Source organism: Lepidothrix coronata, unplaced genomic scaffold (genome assembly GCF_001604755.1).
Source record: "Lepidothrix coronata isolate B3197 unplaced genomic scaffold, Lepidothrix_coronata-1.0 Scaffold189, whole genome shotgun sequence".
Classification (NCBI taxonomy): Eukaryota; Metazoa; Chordata; class Aves; order Passeriformes; family Pipridae; genus Lepidothrix; species Lepidothrix coronata.
The window spans coordinates 1,759,958-1,772,355 of NW_016690369.1; the positions used below are offsets into that span (position 1 = coordinate 1,759,958).

Consider the following 12,398-nt stretch of genomic DNA (forward strand, 5'->3'; position numbering starts at 1 on the left):
AAGGCCAGGTTGGACGGGGCTTGGAGCAACCTGGGCTGGTGGGAGGTGTCCCTGCCCATGGCAGGGGGTTGGATTAGTTGATCTTAAAAGTCCCTCCCAACCCAAACCATTCCATGATTCCATGGGCTGGTTTAGATGAGCTATTAGGAAGAAATTCCTCCCTGTCAGGGTGGGGATGGGCTGGAATGGATTTCCCACAGGATGCCCCATCCCTGCAAGTGTCCAAGGCCAGTTTGGAGCAGCCTGGGCTGGTGGAAGCTGTCCCTGCCCATGGCAGGGGGTGGGATGGGATGAGCTTTGAGGGGCTGCTGCTCTTTGAGCTAATCCAGCCGTGGGTTTGCACCCAAACCCCACAGCCTGCACAGGTCATCGGTCCTGTTCTCCCTGCCCTGACCTCACCCCCGCCCGGGGCCATGGTGGCCAAGGAGTCCCACTGATGAGCCAGGACAGGATCAGTGCTGACCCCCCCAGCCCTCACACTGCCCGTGGTCACACCCCAGGAGGCCTCTGCTCCTCCCTGCTGCAGCTTGAAGGCAGAACAAAACACACCTTGGTGTCACTCCACTCTCCCACCAAGAAGCCGCCGCCTCTCCGGAGCGCGTTTCCCCCTCACGGCCTGGTTCCCCTGCCCTGCTGGTTTGTAAAGAAGTCTCTCTCTCGCCTTCCCTGGATTTGGGAGCGATAACACAACCTCAGAGGTGTTTTTCTTGCTCTCAGGGTCCTGTCAGCCCCCCACAGGGGAGGGCAGGGCAGCCTGAGCTGCCCTCGTGGGGCACAGGACGAGCCAGAGCCCTTCAAACCTCCGACGCCACCGCCAGAGATGGAACCTGAGAAAGGCTCCCCCACTCCTTTTTCTTGCTCTCTCTTTGGTTTTTTTTCTTCCTCTCCCCCTTCTCCCCCCACCCCCCCAAGCCTCTTATTCCCAGTGGCCAAGAACATTTAGTCTGGCCGGGAAAAGGAAATCTCATTACAGAATTATGGTTCATTTAGCAGGTCCCACTGGAAGCCCTGCAATAACCACTGGCTTCCTAACAGGATTAGCCAGTGTCTGAACCTCCCGATCTCCCTGCAGGCATCTCCACTCCCCAGACAGGCTCAGGGACCCCAGAAAACCACGAGCAGCCACAGAAACCCACGGCTGAGGTGGATGCAGGGAAGGGAAGATCGAGGGGAGCCCAAGGTGGCTTCGTGGGTGTGAACGTGGGTGCCGCCAGCTGAGGTTGGGACAGGTTATCCCAGAGGTTATCCCAGGCTCTCCAGATGCAAATCCCACTTTGCTTGGCTCTCTTGGCCTCTTCCAACCTGTCCATTCTCACCCAACACTGCAGGTTGGTTCCCATGAGGGGGCTGGGAATATTAATGTGGGAAACACAAGGAAGACACTGGAGCAGTGCAAGTTCTGCTGCAGGGTTGGACATGACATTCCCCGCCTGCTGCACCTGAGCCAGCACCCAGGTGCCCCTTGGAGCTGGTTGAGGCTCCTCCTGACATCAGTCTTGGAGTCTGCATGACCATGGAGGTGTTTGGTTGGCATCACGTTGCCCTGGGACATGATTCCTGGGATCAGCTCTCTCTTGCTAAAAGGACAGGAAAATACGATCCAGAAGAGAAGGTGAAGAAAAAAATCCAAATTGTTCAGGGCCACCAGAACAGCCAAGGCCAGGTTTTGCCTTCAGTGCTGCTGAAATCTCTTTGCTTCTTCCATCCCTGTCCCTTCCCAATACCAGGAAGAGGTGGAGAAAGGGCAATAAATTGGGGGTAGCACATGTGGCACTGCCTCCTTGGTTGCAGAGGGGTGAACATCTGCCTCTCACCACTGTTTCATGACCACAACGGTTCACACGTGGAGGGAACACAAATGCTGTGCCCACCAGCAGAGCCATCAGGCTGAGGATGGCAAATCCAGCTCTTCCAACAGCCTGGAGCTGGCTGAGGGCTTGGCACAGCAGCTGGCCCTGGGCAGGGAGGCAGCAGCAGGAGTGTTGCAAAATATCCTGCCTCCAACAACCGGGGTAGACGGTGGGAAGTGTCTCAGCAGCTCCCTCCAGGTGTCACCTGGGAAAGAAGGAGCTCAAAGCACGAGCAGAATTTGCCTGGTTTGCCTCCCTTGGAGCAGGGAGAGGCAGCACAGCTTTGGTTTAACCAACAGCAAGAAGGAGGAAAACTGTTTGAACGAGTTTGCCAAGTGGTGTCATCACACACCTTACTCCATCACACCTCCACTCAACCTTATCCCATCACACCTCTATCCATCCCTATCCCATCCCACCTCTACTCATCCCTATCCCATCCTATCTCTACTCATCCCTATCCCATCACACCTCTACTCTTCTTATCCCATCCCACCTCTACTCATCTCTATCCCATCACACCTTTACTCATCCCTATCCCTTCCCATTTCTACTTATCCTATCCCACCTCTACTTGTCCCTATCCCATCACACCCCTACTCAACCTTATCCCATTGCTCCTCTACTCATCCCCATCCCATCCCATCTCTACTCATCCTTATCCCATCACACCTCTATCCATCCCTATCCTATCCCATCCCACTTCTATCCATCCCTATCCCATCACACCTCCACTCATCTTTATCCCATCCCATCTCTATCCATCCCTATCCCATCACACCTTTACTCATCCTTATCCCATCCCATCTCTATCCATCCCTATCCCATCCCATCTCTACTCATCCTTATCCCATCCCATTTCTATCCATCCCTATCCCATCCCATCTCTACTCATCCCTATCCCATCACACCCCTACTCATCATTATCCCATCCCCTCTCTATCCATCCCTATCCCATCCCCTCTCTATCCATCCCTATCCCATCACACCTCTACTCTCCTTATCCCATCCCACCTCCCTCCAGGGAGCCTCCCACTGCCCCGTTTTTCTGCCCCAAGGAAGGGGGGATTCCCTCACCCCTCTGTGTCTAGGGGGGATTCCCTCACCCCTCTGTGTTTGGGGGGATTCCCTCACCCCTCTGTGTCTGGGGGGGATTCCCTCACCCCTCTGTGTTTGGGGGGATTCCCTCACCCCTCTGTGTCTGGGGGGGATTCCCTCACCCCTCTGTGTCTGGGGGGGATTCCCTCACCCCTCTGTGTCTGGGGGGGATTCCCTCACCCCTCTGTGTCTGGGGGGCATTCCCTCACCTCTCTGTGTCTGGGGGGGATTCCCTCACCCCTCTGTGTTTGGGGGGGGATTCCCTCACCCCTCTGTGTCTGGGGGGATTCCCTCACCCCTCTGTGTTTGGGGGGGATTCCCTCACCCCCTCTGTGTCTGGGGGGGATTCCCTCACCCCTCTGTGTCTGGGGGGTCTGTCAGTGCCCCAGGAGAGCCGAGCCCCTCGTGCCCACCCAGCCTGTGCGTGTCCCATCACGGGGCCTCTCCCTGGAGCAGCTGCTGGATCGGAGGGTGGTCACACTAATGTGTTCAGGGACACTCCAACAGCTGCACAGAGACCCTCTCCCGGCTCTCCACGCTTTTATTCCATATATTCCCCGCTGCCAGTGCCCTTGAAGGACTCACAGTGAGAGGTTATGGAGTAACATCCCTGATTGATACACGGCCTAATAGAAAATTGGGACAGGCTGAGGTTCAAGGACTGCCAGTGACAGGATCTGACTGCACAAACAGACCCAAAGTGATAAAGAAACAAGCTCTAATCCTGAAAAAAAATGAGCTCAAGGCAATAATTCAGAGTTCTGGGGCTTACCCACCGGGCATCATGACGGGGGTGAGGCAGGTTCAGCCTGTCAAGTGATTCCAGGAGTTATTCCACAGGTTGCACAGAATATTCGGAGTTGGGAGGGACCCACAAGGACACCGAGTCTAACTCTTAAGTGAATGGCCCAGAGGAGTCTTTCTGAACTTCTGCCCTTTCTTAACTTACTTTTATTCTGTATGTTCAGGCCTGACTCCAGACAGACAGACCTTGGTCACTGAGGGTGACAGTCACTAAAATACAGAGCAGGGGTCACACCTTGGGGGGATGGATCATCCCCTGGGGGCAGGGAGCTCGGGGGTGGAGGTGTGTGTTGATGTCACAATTCGATTATAACGAACCAAAGTCATCCAAGGAGAGTGATTTCACCACGACTGTCAGCTCAGCAGCAAGACATCTCCTCCCCTCTCCTTTGGTTTATCAGAGATAAACCTGCCAGGAGGTTTATCAGCTACGAGGTGCCATCAGGTTCTCCTCCCGAAAAGGATTTCAGCAGAAAATCAGAGGAATTCAACAGAAATCCTTTTAGGATCCTTTCAGAAATCCTTGGCCACTCCACTTGAACACCCTCCACTTCATCCCCCATAACAACTGTGCCCAAGGCTGCGGACTGGGCGTGTGGGGAATCATCCTGGAATTCCTCTGCGGGGGATGCCGGCCACGTTCCAGCCAGGGAGCAGCAACTGCATTTCCCCCGGTGATTTCTGTGCCATTAAAACGTGAATATAACTTCCCAGTTTTCTCAGATTTTACCCCCAATCCTCTTGGCACCCCGTGGCAGAGCCTACTCTGTCCTTTTAGCAAGAGAGAGCTGATCCCAGGAATCAGATGTGATGCCAACCAAACACCTCCATGGTCATGCAGACTCCAAGACTGATGTCAGGAGGAGCCTCAACCAGCTCCAAGGAGCAGCTGGGTGCTGGCTCAGGTGCAGCAGGCGGGGAATGTCATGTCCAACCCTGCAGCAGAACTTGCACCACCCCTGGGGTGCAGCCCTGCAGAGCTCCAGGTCCCACGGCCCCCACGGACACCACGAGGGGTGGGAGCCCTGGGAGGGCTTGGAGCCCACCACAGCCCCACCTCCAGAGCTGCCTCTCCTCTCTGACAGCACCAGGAGCCTGGAATGTTGGCTCCCAACTTGGATACTCTGAACGGGTTGAGGCGGCTGAGAAACACCATCAGTGCTGGAGGAAACCAGGAAATAATGGGTTGTTTTTCCCAAGGCAGAGCCCTGAATCCCCATCCCCGCGGCCCCCACGCTGTCCCAGCCCCACCAGCAGGGGTTTCCATCATTAGGAAGCCTTTTGTCTGGCGGTGCAGGGCTGTGGTGGCCTTCACACCTCTCTGTGGGCCGGGGTTCAGCGCCGGGGCAGCGCTCGCAGGGCGGCAGCGAGCGGGGTTTGTGCTCGCGGGGCGAGAGGGACCTTCCCAAAAAAAGGCCTTGGGGACCTCCTGGGTTTGGCAGCACACAGCCACGGGTGAAGGCTGTGGGGAGGGAGGAGGCAGGGATGAGGCAGGGATGATGAGAGGAGGGAAAGCTTTGCTCCCGAGCACAGCGTTTAATTCCGTTCGCGGCGTCTCGCCGGGGCCGAGGGCTGAGCGAGAGGCCAGAAGGGATGAGGTGTTTGTGGAGCTAATGAGAACACGTGGGTTGTAATTATCCCGCTGGGGAGAGCACCCCAGGAGGGGGCAAACCCCTGTTCCAGGCCTTCCCCCAGCCTCAGAGACCGGGAGCACAAATGGATCCTCCGTGGAGTGGGGGAGGACAGACGACCTCTCTTGGAAAAGGGAGTGTCTGAGCTCTGCCAGAGCACCAGGGCCAGGATGGTCTCGCTCCCTCAGTGCAGAAATCGCTGTTGTACCACTCACCTCGGCTTTTGGGAGGGTTTTTTTATCCCCTTTTGCCTGCAGACGGAGCTGGCACAGAGGTGGCAGTGCCCTGCTTTCCTCAGGGCCCCCCGAGCACCGTCCCCCTTCCCAGCACTGCTCTCTGCCACCACTTGGCAGGCTGGGAACGTCACTGGGTGAGCTGGGATTGAACAGATCTGACCTTTTAGCAGGGCCATGTACAACATCCGAGAGCATCAACCACCCAGGGAAGGGGATACAGGGCTTGACCTCACCGGCAGCAAGTCTGGATACAACCACAAACCACCCGCTGCCCAAAACCGCCTCACAGCTCCCCCCTCACCCCCCTCTTTTCCAGTTTCTCTCTCTTCTTGTTTGTTTGTTTGGCCATCCAAGCATTTATCAGCAGCAACAGGGCTCTGGCAGCCCAAAACTTCCCCTTGGGAAAGAAGTTCTGGCATCCAGCAACCAAGTCAGGAGACTCTGGAAAGTTGCTCCGAGCCTGTCTCATCTCACGACTTGACATATCCCCGCTGTCCATTTCCCTTCCCAAGGAAATCTGATTTGTTCCAAAGTTTATAGTTTCAGTGACCTAATCCCAGCATAGTTGTTCCTGTTTCCCTTTAATTTACTGCCGCAGCTCGTATTAATTGACGTATTGCAGAGGGTTTTGAGCCAAGCTAATTGTTTTAGAAAGAGAAAAAAAAAGGAGAAAGAAAGGGAGATGTGAGGTCCCTTAGTGGATTACGGAGGGATTGGAGCGGGGAACCGGCAGCCACTTGGAAAAAGCAATAACTCCAAACAGAAGCAACAGTCTGGAGAGGGGGAGGCTCTCCGGGCTGCTGCTCACAAGGTGCTGTCGTGATCCCTGCAAACAGAAATAACTTCCCTGGGATGACCTTGAGGAGAGAGGAAAGGAGAGGGAGAGCAGGGCTGGGACGGCTCTGCTGGAGCTGCCTTCACCCTTCTGCTTCCTCCCTCACCTGAGCTGCTTCTGTCTCTGGGGGATGGTGGGGAGCAGGAGAGCTCCTGAGCACAGGGAAAAGGCAGATGTCACCCATCCTCCAGCAAGGATGAGCCAGGGAAGCACAGGCTGCTCAGCTCCCCCGAGAAGGTGATGGAGCAAATCCTCCTGGATGCTCTTTCCAGCCATGATGGATGGGAGAGACACTGGGAACTGCCAGCAGGGATTTCTCAGCTGTAAATCAGGGCCAATGGACCTGCTCACTGCCAGGGAGGGAGGACTGGCTCTGTGGGTCCAGGAGGAGCAGTGCAAGCTGGGGAACTTCACTTCAGCAGGGCCTTTGCCAGAGTTTTCCGTAGTATCGTAGAATAAAATCATGGAACGGTTTGGGTTGGAAGGGACCTTTTAAGAGCAACTAATCCAACCCCCTGCCATGGGCAGGGACACCTCCCACTAGCCCAGGTTGCTCCAAGTTTATCCAACCTGGCCTTGGACACTTCCAGGGATCCAGGGGCAGCCACAGCTTCTCTGGGCAACCTGTGCCAGGGCCTCCCCACCCTCACAGGGAAAAATTTCTTCCTTATATCCAACCTAAATCAATCCTGTTCCTGCTTAAAACCATCCCCCCTTGTCCTGTCCTGGTGGCCAAGTGGTGGATAACCAGCTGGACTGAGGCTGCACCCTCAGCTCATTCCCAGAGGACACCAGGGAGGGAGGAGCAGATGACAACAGAGCCCAACAGGAGCCCAGGGAATTCAGAGGCAAACACCAAGTGCTGCCCCTGGAATGGGATAACCCCAAAGAACAGGACAGGCTGGGTCCAAAGAGCTGTGAAGCAGCTTTGGAGAAAGGATCTGGGGATGCTGGAGGACAAGGACAACCAGAGTTCAGCTTGGCCAAATCCAGCTGCTTCCCTGGGCTGTGTCAGTCCCCTCTGTTTGCCTCTTACAGGTCTGGGTGGTGTCCAGGTCTGGGCTCCACGGGATCAGACAGACAGGGACACGCTGGAGGAGCCCAGTGGAGACCCCCCTGAGCAAGAGGCAGGAGCACAGAGTGCACAGGGGGAGGCTGCAGGAGCTGGGCTCCTTCTCCCCAGGGAAGAGCAGGGGGAGAAGGGAAGAGGAGGGGGAGAAGGGAAGAGACATGTCTGCAAGCACCGGAGTGGAAGCTGGGGAGGAGACAGGGGGAGGTCACCAGAGGATGTGATGGCACAAGGTGGAACATCAGACAGTCTGACTTGCTGTTGGGGGAGCAAAAGATGTCCCCCATCAAGGTGGTAAAACACACGGGATTGTCACCCCTGGAGTTCTCTGGAACCTGGCCCTGGGCACCCACCTCTGGCCCTGCCTTGGGTGAGGCAGCCCGTGGTGCAGGCAGGGGAGGCAGGGTGAAAGGCAGAGAACAGAGGATGCTCCTACAGTCTGGAGAGGTTTGGAGACCTCACACACAGTTTTGGGGGTTGGTTTTGAGCCAACAGAGAACGAGACAGAGGAGGAAGAGGCTCCACCCGATGGGAGCACACAGTGTTTCTGGCACCAGACGTGCACTGTGGTGCTCCAGGCAGCTCCTACCCCATGGAATCACACAGCAAGGGAGGAAGAGGGATCTCTCTGCCCTCCTCATCCCCCTGCTCCCCATCCCTAGCATCCCTCCTCCATTTCCAGAACCAAAACCCTGGGTCGAACCAAATCTCTCCAGGGAGCACCACAGTGGAGGAGCCTTTTGGAGATGGGGATACATGGAGGGACACCCCGCCCTGCTGGGAGACCCCAGGAGGAAAACCCAACTCCCATGAGCCCCTGACACCCTCTGAACCACAGCATTAAAGTTTGCCAGGCAAGAAACTCGCTCCTTGTTGTTTTCCTGGGCGAAATCCCCCCCTTCCCCATAAATCAGCCGAGGCTGTTTCAGCACTGCTCTCACGGAGAGGGTGATTTATTCGGGAGCAACACAGGGAGTTTCCAGATTAACACTAATTGCTCTCCCAAATTACTTAATAGTTTAAATTGCAGTCCTCTCTTTGGAAATCATCTCAGCCAGTTCAATAAAAAACCATCATCGAAGAGAGACAACTGCAAATTGATAAAGTCTTTGAGACGAGGGTAATATCGCTGTTGTCTGGCAAATTTATTCCTCTGAAACCAAACGAGGAGGATAAACAGCCTCGCTCGGCGAGGAAGACACCGCCTGCCACCGAGTCGCTCAATTTTCTCTTCCAGAGATGCTCTTATTACTCGGAGAGAGACTGAGACCAGCGACTGCGGTGCCTGAGAATAAATAGCTCCGGCCTTCTCCTCGCAGAGAAAAGGCAGAATTTAAAACCACCGTAATAACAATGACACGGCGAGTGCCGGCGCTGCTACTGGCGGGAGGCGGGGGCTGCTGCTGCCCTCGGGGGGGGCTGCGGGGCCGCTGTGGACTCAGGAGCTGTGGCTGGTGGCCACCGAGCTCCCGCGGCGCTGAAATTGTCACCCAGGAGGGAAGGGGAAAACTTGTTTCATTTTGGCCGCTTCCCAATTTCCCGGCCCCTCCGGGGGGCAGGAGGAGCGCTGGGGAGGTGTGAGGGGGAGGGAGGGCAGAGGGATGGTCGGGGGAGGGTTGAAGGGAGGGGAAGGGGAGCCAGATGCGTGCGGGGGGCTCGGTGTCCTCCTGTTGAAAAGGGGGGGTTGCTGCTGGGGACACAACCCCATGGAGGAGGCTTCAAACAGCAGGAGCAAGAGAGGGGGTGCAAAGGAAGCACCGGGGTGGTTTTGGGGGGATGCTGAGCGGGACAGGCACCAGCAGCACATGGGGAGCGTCACCTCTGCCGTGCGACATTTCGGGGCTCGCCGGGACCGTCCCCTCTGCCGTGTGATTTTGGGGTCCCGGTGGGGTTAGGGGGGACCTCAGCAGCAGCACGGTGGTGGCCAGGCTCACCCTCCCGGGGTGCCCCCACGTGCTGACAGCTCCCCAGAGCCCCCCTTCCCACCCAGCTCCTCCCCATGGCACACTGTCCACTGCCCTCTCCGGGGCCAAGCGAGTTGCCCGTTTCCTCTGCTTTTAGAACCATTTCTGGAAGGTTTGGCAGGAGGGGGCGGGGGGGAACAGGGTCTTTGTCAACGCCGAGTGATGGGCAGTGGTTCAGACCCACCTGCCTTTAACACAAAGCCCTTCCACCCTCCAATCCTCAGCACGGGCATCGCACCGGAGAGAGCAACAAGTAACTCCTCGCCAGGCTGGGGACGGGGTTTAAATGCAAAATGCTCGACGAAGAGACCAAAAACCCTCCAGTTCTTTCCCCAGAGAGCAGTGTGGGAGCGAGGGGGTTACCGGGAGCCGCTGCCCAGCACGGTGCCAGGAGCCACAGGGATTTGGGAGAAAGCCCGGCCGATGGCTGCCATCTGCTCCTGGCACCTCGTGGCAGTGCCAGAGCCCGACAGCACTTGAGTGCCTGGGGAAAATAAACCCCAGCCAGGCCTCCTTCCCTCCTTCCCACCACACAGCCCATGCCGGGGGTCTCGGGATGGGATGGCGGCAGCTGGGGCACGGTGGGCACGGAGAAGCGAGGACATGCCGGTGGCACCACCCCGGGGTTACCCCACGTGCTGAGAGCCCCCCCCAGACCTCCTGATCCCACCCGGCTGAGCCCCTGCCCCTCCCCGTGGCACAACTGGGGCCGGGCTGGGACAGGCTCAGGCTGCCGAAGCCCCTCGGGGTGTGAAACCCACCGTGCCAGGGGCTTCCCAGCCAGGGCCGTGCCCCCTGTCCCTCGTGGGACGGCCGGTGGCAGGCAGGCAGCAGGAGGGAGGGGAAGGATGGCGGGGGGGGGCCCCGCGTGGGGGCTGCCCGGCCACTTCTGCCACCCAAAGGTGCACCAGCACCATCGGTTCTCTGCAGGAACACCCGTGCCGAGCGACAACCTCGCGTCCCGAGGACCTGGGGAAGCTCCTGGGGCCGCGGCGAGGGAGGGGCGAGGGGGCAGAGCCCGCGTTAAAGGGGCACTCGCACGGCGACCCGCGGGGCCACGGCTTTGACTCCCCGCCAGCCACGGGGAACAGCGGCGTGGAGATCCATCCCTATCCCTCCGGGAAGGCATCCAAGGGAGCCGAGGCTTGGCAGAGCAGTCAATTAGAGCAGGAAAGGGGCAAACGGCGAGCGCGGCCCCGGCTGCCGCGTCCGGGTGACCTCCGAGCCCCGGGGGGGGGGGGGGAGCGGCCGACTTTCCTGACCCACATCCCAACCCCCCTTTGGGGCTCAGAGAAAGAGAAACCCTTTAAAATAAAATAAATAAAAAGAAGTCTCATTCATCATTCAGCCTCTGTTTGTTTTCTGCACTCCGCTAAGCTCAAACAAGCAAAACAGATTAGCTGGGCTCATTTGTTTCCTACTTAATTACACCTCTTCGGTGCTGATGTAATATTTCAAGATTTGGGTTGCTAAGGCTGAAAATCCACCTGCCCCCCTCCCACACCCACCTTGGCTTTTCATTCCCATCGCGAAAAAGCCCAGATGGGGTGGTTTTTTTTGAGAAAAAAACTCCTCTAATTATTGAGGAATTCAAGGCTCTGAATTCAGAAGCTGCCAGCGAGTGCTCAGGTTGTCAGAAGCAGATGGACGGCAGCTCCAGCTTTTGATCACGGGCTCCGAACCCCTCCCCAAAAAACAGGGAGAAGGGGGGGGAAGGACCCCGCATCTGCAGCAGCACACACGGCCACGGATAACTTTAGTCATTCCCCCCCACCGCCACTTCTCCAGGATTGCTTTGGCATCAATAGGACTTCCCAGGAAGCCGGAGCAGCTGCGAGCCGACGCAGTTTGCAGGATGAGGGGCTTGCAGGAGGAAGGAGCACACGCCTCCCCTCCCCAGAAGCTGCTTCCCTTCCCTTCCCTCCTGGATGCTTTCCTTCCTCCCTTCCCCAGGCCCCACAGCCGCCCCTCTGCCCCCCACGTGGTTCCCCAAGGCCCCGAGGAGAAGCTGAAGGGCCCGAAAGTGCGGCGGGTTGTGCAGGGGAGGGATTTTTAAGGGTCCTGCTCTTCAAAGGGGGAGCTGCCGACCCGCTCGGGCCAAAGGGATGCTGCTGGTAGTGCCAGCCCCCGAACCCGCGTCTAAAGCAGAGGAACGAGCGGAGCAGCCAGAGGGTTGGAGACCGCGAGCGGTCCCCTTGTGATTCCCACACTAAGAGACCGGCAGGGAGGCGCGGGGGGGAGCGGACCCGCACCGTCCCATCCCGAATAAAGCGCTCCTGGAAAACTGAAACTCGCGGTTCAGCGGGAGCCAAAGACATCCGCGCCCTCCCGGCCGCTAAGAGCCACCCCCCGAACCCCCCCACGGGTGGCCCCGCCGCCCCCGGCCTTACTTGTGTCCGGAGAGAGCCGCGGAGATGCCACCGGGCATCGCGCCCCGCTCGCCCCCGCCGCAGATGCCGCTTGGCCGGGGCCCCGCTCCCCCCGCCCCGGGCATTTCGGCCCCGAAAGCAAGAGCAAACAAAAGGCACACACCGAGGCCATGGCTGCGGGGCCGTCCGGAGGCAGCGGGGGCTGCCCGAGCCCGGGAAGGAGGCGCTGGGTGGGCAGCGGCAGGAGAAGGGCTCTGCCGGCGGTGGAGCTGCGGGAGGGCTGCGGGAGCGGAGCTGAGCCGGCTGCGCGGTGCCCGCCGGCTTTCCCACGGTGGCATCCACGCTCAGCGGGTCCCAGCAGTGCCCTCGTCCCCTCCCCAGCCCGTGCCCGGCGTCCTGCAGCTCTGCCGGGGCTCGCTCTGCTCATCACCCCAGCCTGGACATCCCCCCTCCCCGGGCTCCCGAAGGGTTGGGATGGTGGGGGGGAAGGGGGGAATTGCTTTGTGGTTTTGGGTGACCAAAATGCCCGCCGGGCACTGGGC

At 58.4% G+C, this 12,398-nt stretch overlaps 1 protein-coding gene across 1 annotated transcript in view; it reads right to left on the reverse strand.

Moving 5' to 3' along the window:
- NOS1 (nitric oxide synthase 1) overlaps positions 1-12,074 on the reverse strand; it is a 78,661-nt gene extending 66,587 nt beyond the window's left edge. The window contains exon 1 of the mRNA XM_017831342.1: positions 12,020-12,074. The gene's annotated coding sequence lies outside the window, so the exon portion shown is untranslated. The remainder of the gene's footprint in view (positions 1-12,019) is intronic.
- Between the last annotated feature and the right edge of the window lie 324 nt (positions 12,075-12,398).